The sequence below is a fragment of the Lathyrus oleraceus genome, chromosome 6, assembly GCF_024323335.1.
Source record: "Lathyrus oleraceus cultivar Zhongwan6 chromosome 6, CAAS_Psat_ZW6_1.0, whole genome shotgun sequence".
Lineage (NCBI taxonomy): Eukaryota > Viridiplantae > Streptophyta > Magnoliopsida > Fabales > Fabaceae > Lathyrus > Lathyrus oleraceus.
The window spans coordinates 469,601,507-469,611,367 of record NC_066584.1 but is presented as its reverse complement, the minus strand read 5'-3'; the positions used below and the strand labels follow the sequence as shown (position 1 = coordinate 469,611,367).

The following is a 9,861-nucleotide window of genomic DNA, read 5'->3' as shown; positions in this document are numbered from 1 at the left end:
GTTGTTCTCTTCCAAAGTAGCTATGAGTTTATCATACGAGAAATCATCATTAATGGATGTTCTTTCCGGTTCAAGGTTCTCAAGTCTAGAGAGGTGGTCTGCTACTACGTTTTCAGTTCCTTTCTTGTCCTTGATTTCTAAGTCGAATTCTTGTAGTAACAAGATCCATCTTAGGAGTCTAGGTTTAGCATCTTTTTTTGTTAAAAGGTACCTGATAGCAGCGTGATCAGTGTAAACTATTATTTTGGCTCCTACCAGGTAAGAACGAAATTTATCTAGCGCAAATACCACTGCTAGGAGTTCTTTCTCGGTTGTGGCATAATTCATCTGTGCTTCATCCAGGGTTCTGCTAGCGTAATATATAACGTGAAGCTTTTTATCCTTTCTTTGTCCTAAAACAGCACCTACAGCATAGTCACTGGCATCGCACATTATTTCGAATGGTTCATTCCAGTCTGGTGTCTGCATAATGGGTGCGGAGATCAATGCTTGTTTAAGAGTTTGAAATGCTTTTAAACAGTTATCGTCGAATATGAATTCAGCATCTTTCGTCAACAGTCCGGTTAAGGGTTTAGTTATCTTAGAGAAGTCTTTGATGAATTGTCGGTAAAAACCGGCGTGTCCTAAAAAACTTCGTACTTCTCTCACGGTTCTTGGGGGTTGAAGATTTTCGATTACCTCTATTTTGGCTTTGTCTACTTCAATTCCTCTGTTCGAGATGATGTGTCCTAAAACAATGCCTTCTTGTACCATAAAATGGCACTTTTCCCAATTAAGTACTAAGTTTACTTTTACACATCGCTCCAGAACTCTTTCCAGGTTTTCAAGGCATTCTTCGAAACTTTGTCCGTATACAGAAAAGTCATCCATAGATACTTCCATGATGTTTTCGAGAAAGTCGGCGAATATTGCCATCATGCATCTTTGAAAAGTTGCAGGGGCATTACATAGACCAAACGGCATTCGTCTATACGCGAAGGTACCAAAAGGGCATGTGAATGTTGTCTTTTCTTGGTCATCAGGGTGAATTGGTATTTGAAAGAAGCCTGAATAACCGTCTAAATAACAGAAATGTGAATGTTTAGCTAATCGTTCTAACATCTGGTCAATGAATGGTAAAGGGAAATGATCTTTTCGGGTTGCTTTGTTTAGTTTCCTATAATCAATGCACATTCTCCATCCCGATTCGATTCGTTTAGTTATAGTTTCTCCTTTTTCGTTTTCAATAACGGTTATGCCTCCTTTCTTTGGTACAACGTGTACAGGACTAACCCATTTGCTATCAGATATAGGATATATAATACCTGCTTCCAATAACTTGGTTATTTCTTTCTTTACTACCTCACTTAGGATCGGATTTAGTCTTCTCTGGTGTTCCCTAGAGGTTTTACAGTCTTCTTCTAACATGATGCGGTGCATACAAATAGAAGGGCTTATTCCTTTAAGATCGGTGATGTGGTATCCTAGTGCGGTTGGATATTTTCTTAAGATATGTAGGAGTTTTTCTGTTTCGAGTCTTCCTAGATCTGCATTAACTATTACAGGTCGTTCAAGTTCTAAGTCTAGGAATTCATATCTCAGATTTTTGGGAAGTGTTTTCAAATCGGGGGTTGGTTTGTTAAGACACTGCGTAGGATCCGGTGTTATTGCTAGGCATTGTTTAGATTTGTCCTCTAAAAGATAGTCTGATGATTTGTCTTCTCCTGACTCTGCTTCTTTTATGCATTCATCGATGATATCCATGAAGTAACATGTATCTTCTATTGCAGGTGCTTTCAAGAATTGGGAAAGAATGAATTCAATTTTCTCTTCGCCTACTTCGAAGGTGAGTCGTCCTCGTTTTACGTCTATGATTGCACCGGCAGTTGCTAAGAATGGTCTTCCTAGTATAATAGGTGTCGTATCATCTTCTCTAATGTCCATAACTGTGAAGTCAGTGGGAATGTAAAACTGACCTATGCGTACGGGAACGTTTTCAAGGATTCCTACAGGATATTTGATGGAACGATCTGCTAATTGCACAGACATTTTGGTCGGTCTTAATTCTCCCATTTCCAGTTTCTTACATATGGATAAAGGCATAACGCTAATTCCGGCTCCTAAATCGCATAAGGCTTTGTCGATGACAAATTTTCCTATGTGACAGGGTATAGAGAAACTACCCGGATCCTTGAGTTTAGGGGGCATGTTTTGGATTATAGCGCTACATTCGGCAGGGAGTGTAACGGTTTCGCTATCCTCAAGTTTCCTTTTATTAGAAAGAATTTCTTTTAAGAATTTAGCATATGAAGGCATCTGCGTAATAGCTTCGGTAAACGGAATTGTAACGTTTAATTGTTTAAGGAGATCAACAAATTTTCTAAATTGGCCTACATCTTTGGTTTTAACAAGCCTTTGAGGGTAAGGTATAGGTGGTTTGTAAGGTGGTGGAGGTACATAAGGTTCCTTCTTTTCTAGGGTTTCCTTATTACTCTCTTCCTTTTCCTTAGGTTCACTTTCCTCAGTAGATTTCTTAGGGTTTTGGTTTTCTATCCTTGGGTCAGACGGTCCTTCCACTTCCGTTCCACTTCTTAATATAATTGCATGAGCTTGGCTTCTCGGATTGGGTTGGGGCTGTCCAGGGAATGTACCAGTTGGTGCAGCAGTAGGTGCTTGTTGTTGAGCTACTTGAGATATTTGCGTTTCCAGCATTTTGTTATGGGTAGCCAGGGCATCTACTTTGCTTGCTAGTTGTTTAAGTTGTTCGCCAGTGTGTATGTTCTGGTTTAAGAAATCTTTATTGGTTTGTTGTTGGGAAGCTATAAAGTTTTCCATCATGATTTCCAGGTTGGATTTTCTAGGGGTATTATTGTTAGGATTCTGTTTCTGATATCCCGGAGGTATAGATGGGGCTTGATTTGGAGACTGTCCAGGTGCGTATAAAGCATTATTACTCTTATATGAGAAGTTTGGATGGTTCTTCCAATTTGGGTTATAGGTATTCGAATAGGGGCTTCCTTGAGCATAGTTTACTTGCTCTGCTTGGATTCCAGTCAAGAGTTGACATTCCGCAGGAGTGTGGCCTTGGATTCCACAGACCTCGCAATTCTGAGTTATAGCAACCACGGCTGCTGGAGGTGATACGTTTAAACTTTCAATTTTCTGGACCAAAGCATCCACTTTTGCATTGACGTGATCAAGGTTACTTATCTCGTACATGCCAGTTTTCGTTTGAGGTTTTTCCACATTCGTTCGTTCGGTTCCCCACTGATAGTGGTTTTGGGCCATGCTCTCGATAAGCTGGTAAGCATCAGCGTAAGGTTTGTTCATTAGTGCACCACCTGCAGCGGCGTCTATTGTTAACCTTGTATTGTATAAGAGACCATTATAAAATGTGTGAATTACTAACCAGTCTTCCAAACCATGGTGTGGGCAAAGTCTCATCATGTCTTTGTATCTTTCCCATGCTTCGAAAAGAGACTCGTTGTCTTTCTGTTTAAATCCGTTTATCTGGGCTCTTAACATAGCTGTTTTGCTTGGTGGAAAATATCGGGCAAGAAAAACTTTCTTCAACTCGTTCCATGTGGTGACTGAGTTGGAAGGAAGAGATTGAAGCCATCTTCTAGCGCTATCTCTTAATGAGAAAGGAAAAAGACGAAGTCGAATTGCCTCTGAAGTGACACCATTAGCTTTAACAGTATCAGCGTATTGGACAAATACGGATAAATGAAGGTTTGGATCTTCGGTAAGATTTCCAGAGAATTGGTTCTGTTGCACAGCCTGCAACAACGAAGGTTTAAGTTCAAAGTTGTTTGCTTCGATTGCGGGCGGAGCAATACTTGAATGCGGTTCATCTTGTGATGGAGCGGCGTAATCTCTAAGAGCACGAGCTGGTTCTGCCATCTCGGTTAAAGAAGGAAAATCTTTGAGATCAGGAAGGTTTATAGGAGGGAGATTGTTTTCAGCACGATATTCCCGAATTCGTCGTAAGACTCGGAGATATAGAACGATATCGTTGATTCGTAAATAGAGCGGTTCGCCTTGAGAGCGAGTGCGTGGCATACAAATCAACGAAAGAAAGAAAATAGAAGAAAAAGAAACCTTAGTCTCTACAGCGTAACGGAAGAGTTACGATATCGATTGAATAAAAGTCCCCGGCAACGGCGCCAAAAACTTGGTCGCTCGACTGGGTGAGTCGAGAATGGGATACAAACTGCAAGTGCACAGTTCTATCGCGTAGTTTTAAAAGATATCGATCCCACAGGGACTTATGAATCGATATACCGTTATCTAAGGTTACTACGTAAATCTAAGGTGAAAATGTTTGATTGTTTGGGGAAAAAACTAAGAGCTAAACTAATATCTAGATTAAATATTAATAAAACGGATATCGGTATGTAGTTCGTCAAAACTAGGGAATCAAGTCTTTGTCGGTTTCTTGGTTTTAAAATGAATCGTTTCGGTTAACTTTATTGGTTAAAGGTTCTATCTCAAACTCTCGCTCTGTTGAATAAACCATGATTTTATATTAATGTTGCTGTCACTTATAATTAAGTCAAAAACCATATTTTGAAAGCAATAAAGTTGCAGAAACTCTTTTTAAGAAAATACTGACCGTTTTAAACACCCTTATCTCAAACTCTCGCTCTGTTGACTTAGGTTATATAATTAAATCCAAATGCTTAACTCTCGTCCTCACATTCAATCTTTAAAAATACTTTTTGGAAAAGGTCAGAATTTAATTAACTCTAAAACTTGCTCTCGCCCTGATCTAGAATTAATGCCTAACTTACACTGTCCAGTTAAAATCTCAAACTCTCGCTCTATTGATTTTAACTTCTTTATGTCTTTTACTTTTGTAAAAAAATCTTGTTATTAAACTTGTAAGTTGAGACCGTAAAAAGATTGATTTTGATTTTAAGTTTAGGTAGACCGACTCAGTCTTGATCCCTTATTCTGCTTACTTTACATACCGATACCTAGGCAAATTAGCCAGACATGCTAAATAAATAAGAATTTATATCATGCATAAACAGACTCATTCCAGGCAGATAATATAGATAAATAATAAAACAAAATATTAAATAATGATTAAAGAACCTGAATGCGTAATACAATAGTCTTGAACACTCTACCACAAGCCGGTAGGATTTGTTCTTGGATTCTTCAATTAAACAGTAAATTAAATCAAGGAAATAAAACTGGAATATAACGTAAGGTTAAATCCAGTATAAAATTGCACAATAGTTTCCGGTGTAGAAACTATTATGCGAAAAATATCTAAAAGCTAAAACTGGAAAGGTAAATTTGCAAGGGAAAAAGAACGTAAAGCTTGCAAAAGAAATAAATAAAATAAACAATGCTGGAAAAGAAAAAAATAAGCAAAAGGCGTGAAAAGAAAATTTGGCAGAGCTTCGGCAATGTGAGCGTGGAAATACCGGTCCTTTGAAACTTCCCAATTAGCTGCTATTTATACAGCTGCTGGTGTAACTACTTTTCAAGGGTTTCCGTGTGCGTGGTCTCGTTCCGAGGGTTAAGCGTGGAAATAGCTTTCAACGTGGTCAGTTGAGTTCCTTGCGCCAAAAATATAGAGGACTGGTGTGACGCTCGTCACACCATGTGTGACGCTCGTCACAGGAATGTTTTTAGTGTGACGCTCGTCACAACTCTTGTGACGCCCGTCACAGGCATAACGTGCACTTTCTTTGGGCTGGGCTTGGTCTTTGTTATTTGTTTCCTTTTTATTCCTTTTTACACCTCCTTTTCTTCCCTTTTTCACTTTTGCTTCAAAATGGATACCTGACATAAATAGCAAGGAAATACTGCATAATATCTGATAAAATGAGATAAACTAAAGTAAATGATAATATAATCTAATTGAATTAAGTCTTAAAATGTGATATAATTTCGTGTTATCAATAAGACTTTGTTCTACAGCTATTGTCTGTCAAAGATTCTCGCTCAGTCATCATCAACTGAAGCTTCAGATACATTGGATTCAGAGTTAGTGGAGAAATGGTCATTATGTTCAATGTAGCCCTTTTTCCAATATATATAACCAATTTCAAATTTGTAAAGATCCATGGAGTCTCGCCATTTGCAGACTACCATTCTATCAAATAAATTTGAGCCTTTATCCAATTCTTTGCACTCTTATTTGTTTCTATTTAACAAATGTTTGCATGTTTTAATTGATAAATATCATTGTTTTAAACAAATAAAGTTTTGTAAAACTGTTTTTAAACAATGTGAACATTCACAATGACTGAAAGGATAAATGGAATGTCTTCAGTGCTTTCCCAAGGATAGTATGATCTCCAAAAGGGTAAGACATTTGTTCATATTTCTAGCATATTTGTATTCTCTTCATCATCTTTCAGGTTGTCTCCTCCGTGAGCGCAAAGAAGGGTGATATACCATCAAGTCCCCAGGGAATCTGGAGTTTTGGCCTTGATATTTTAGGAGATGTGTATACCTCCGTCCTCAGATTCCCAGGGAGTCTGAGTCTAGCATCTGTGTTTTATCAATTATATAGTTGTCACCCCTTGTGTGACTTGACCTAAAATCCCTTATAAATTGATAAAAGTTGATATGCTGTCTATTTTCGAGGAAGTTGGTCTTTCCCTCAGCGTAAATGGAAATCTCCCGCAGAGTGAGCAGGAATTCCCAGCATGAGTGGAAATTCTCAACAGGTTAGCTTGCAGTTTTTCCCCAGCAAGTTTGCCTACAACTCATCCTCAGCGGGGTTGCTCACGTTAGACTTCCCCAGTTGGCTCGCCAACAGATTATCTCCAGTATGATCGCCTTCAGTCTCCCTCAATGGAGTTGCCTGATCAGAGCCTGATTATTTGTTTTCTCCTCCTTATTGGATAATTTCCTCCTAGCAGAGCTGGGGTTGAAGATGTTTATTTCCTTCCCCAGCGGAGCAGTGGTTCTCTCTCCTCCTAACAGAGATATTTCTCCAACAGATATGAGGAAATTTGTTGATTATTGGAAATTTTGTGATTGTTCCCTATAAAGTTTCATATCTTTCCCTGATAAGTTCCCCTATAGAGTTTCTTCTATGATGGATCTTATCCGTGTTGAGCTCCCCCAGTAGAGTTTCCTCTACATCGGATCTTTTGCCTGTTCAACAGCAAATCCCTGGCAGTGACTCTATAGCTTCCCCGGTAGAGTAATTTGCTTCTTTTTTCTCCGCAGCAGAGATGTTCCTTCAGTGGTTAGAAGTGAATGATTGATTAATGTGCTTCTATTTGGTGGGTGTTCCCCACAGAATTTCGTATTATTGCCTGATAAGATCCCTTGTAGAGTTTCTTCTCTGACTGATCTTATCTACATCTCTGTGTGTTCCCGAGAACTGTTGGAAGATCCCCAGCATTTGGTAGCTGTGACCTTTGCTTATCCCTAACAGCGGTCTCCGATCCTCAGCAGTGGTCTTTGTCCCCGACAATGACTCTGTTTGATCCCCACCAGATTGGATTTCCTCCTGTGGGCCTGGCTTTTCTTTTTTGAGATGTTGCGCCGGATGTCCGTTCGTGGCTCTTAAACTTGTTTGTGTTAGATATGTATGTCTGTCAGCATTAATCATACATAAATCTCGCATATACATGCATAATCATAGCATTCAGATATTCATGTTTCATTCTTTGCCATATATCTTTGCTTGTTGTTTCCTGCTAGTGGTGAAATGTTCTTCCCCAAGCAGATGTTTGTGTTTGATCTCTCTATTTAGAGTCAGCCCCATAGGCAGAAAGTGTCTATCTTTCCTTCTATATTCCTCACTGAGTTATGTCCTCGAGGATGATTATTGTTTCAGTTTCCTCCCTAAATATGTATTGGGATGGAATTACTCCCCTGAGCTATATCCTCATTGGGTTGAGTCTTATTTCACTGTGTCTCTCTAGTTTGTTCCTAGATTGACTCCTTTCTTGTTATTTCCCCTGCAGTTCCCTGTGGTTCAAGTGATCAACTGCTCAGTAATCAGTAATTGATCATTCTCTCCCCAGCGGAATCTTGTGGCCTTCTATCCAGTAACCGGTAGTTGTAAGTCCTATTTTTGTGGTTTTCTACACAGTAACCGGTAGATGTAATCCCCTCTTTGTTGGTTATCATTATCCAATATTCGGTATTGATATTCCTCCATTTTCTGAGTATACCACCCAGTAACCGGTAATATATCTCTTGGATAATTGTTGTTGTCAAGAAATTTATCCCCAGCGAGTCATCTTTCATTTACCCTTGTTTGGTAATGATTGTTTCTCCCCTGGATTGGTCATCATTTTATGCCTAGTGTAACACCTCAAAATTTGCCCTCCTCTTCTTGAGACTAGTTTGACACATTGCATTTCATATTTTAGAGCATTAGGCATTGCATCTTGCATCTCATATGAACTTGAGGAGGTCATCCTCCAAAGTCTTTTCAGAAGATGAAGAAGTTAGGTGATTCAAGCCTGAGGATCTCTGTGAATTGATCATCAACCACCTGAGGGTATGGGCTTCAATTAGGGTTTCTTGATTCTTCAAAGTTCTTGAGCATCATCTTATCAGCAAGGATATATTACCATCATCATGGTTCTATCATCATCAAGGGTTTCAGAGTTCTTCCTCAGGTTCCTCTGGATTAGGGTTGTGACCTCTAGTCAACCTTAATCAATGCCATTCTTCCAACTAGGGTTTCTCAAAGAGATGAGGTATTTTCTTGGGATGAGGATCAAATGGTTATCATAAGGGGCTTACATGAGCTAGGGTTTCATTTTTGAGCAATTTCCCCAAGTGGTAGAGGCTCAAGTGGATCAAGGCATTTCAAGGTCATCTAAGGACCAAAAGTCAACTGTGCAGTCAACTGGGGGCTATGAGGTGGGGAGATGAGTGGAGACACCTCAATCATGTTCAAATGGGGGCCATTCATCATTTTAAACATCCATCTTGAAGATTCAAAGGTCATGGCAAAAGTTACTGAAAATGGAAAGTGACCTATAATGCAAAGTTTCCAAATTTGGCAAGTTTTTGGTCCACCTTCAACTTGACTTTTCAATATCAAAGATGTTTCAAATGGATTTTTGGTGAACATGAAAGTTGTAGATCTTTGTCTCCCCTTTCCAAAAAGCCCTAATTCATGTCCATATGATGAATGGTTGAGGAGTTATGGTCATTTGATCATAAGGTGTGCATGGAAATTCAAAATGGCATAACTTTTGATACAATGCTCCAAATTGGTTCATTCTTTTTGCAAAACGTTTCTCATGTTCAAGACTTCTCAAATGTGATTTTGCCATGCATGGGAAAAGTGTGTATGCTCATTATTTCACACATGTTCAAATTAAAGTGAATCTTCACCATTCATTTTTGGCTTAAGATACAAGCAAAATAACACTTCAATCTTGGCCTTTGGAAGTCCATAATTGAATTGAAAGCCTTGCATGGGGAACTATACGTGCATTTTGGCCATGAAGTGTAATTATTCATTTTTTGCAATTGGTTTAATAATTCACTAATCATGTTTAGTGAAGGTCTAATTTGGTTTTCAGCATCATTAGCATGAAGTATAAATACCAAAACCCTAGCCATAACTGCCATAACAAACTTTTGAGATCAAAAATCAAGAACTCTCTCAAACATTCTCTCTCTTTGAATTTCCTTTTTTCTCTACATAAACCTCAAATATTCTTGCATATTCTTGATCCTCATGCTTCACTGATCAAGAATCATCCCTCATTTGGTGCAATTCTTCAAGAATTCAAGCAGATCAAGAGCTTTCTCATAGTGAATGGATTGGGAAATTGAAGTAGATTCAAGAGGTTTCAACTGTTTCTTCTTGCATAAAGCTTCGAGGCAAGTGTATAGGAGTGGATCTGGAGCTCCATAGCCTGTGAGGACACGATT

At 38.8% G+C, this 9,861-nt stretch overlaps 1 pseudogene; it reads left to right on the top strand.

Moving 5' to 3' along the window:
- Positions 1–3,397: 3,397 nt before the first annotated feature.
- LOC127099108 (uncharacterized) lies at positions 3,398–3,497 on the top strand (annotated as a pseudogene).
- The last annotated feature ends 6,364 nt before the right edge of the window (positions 3,498–9,861 follow it).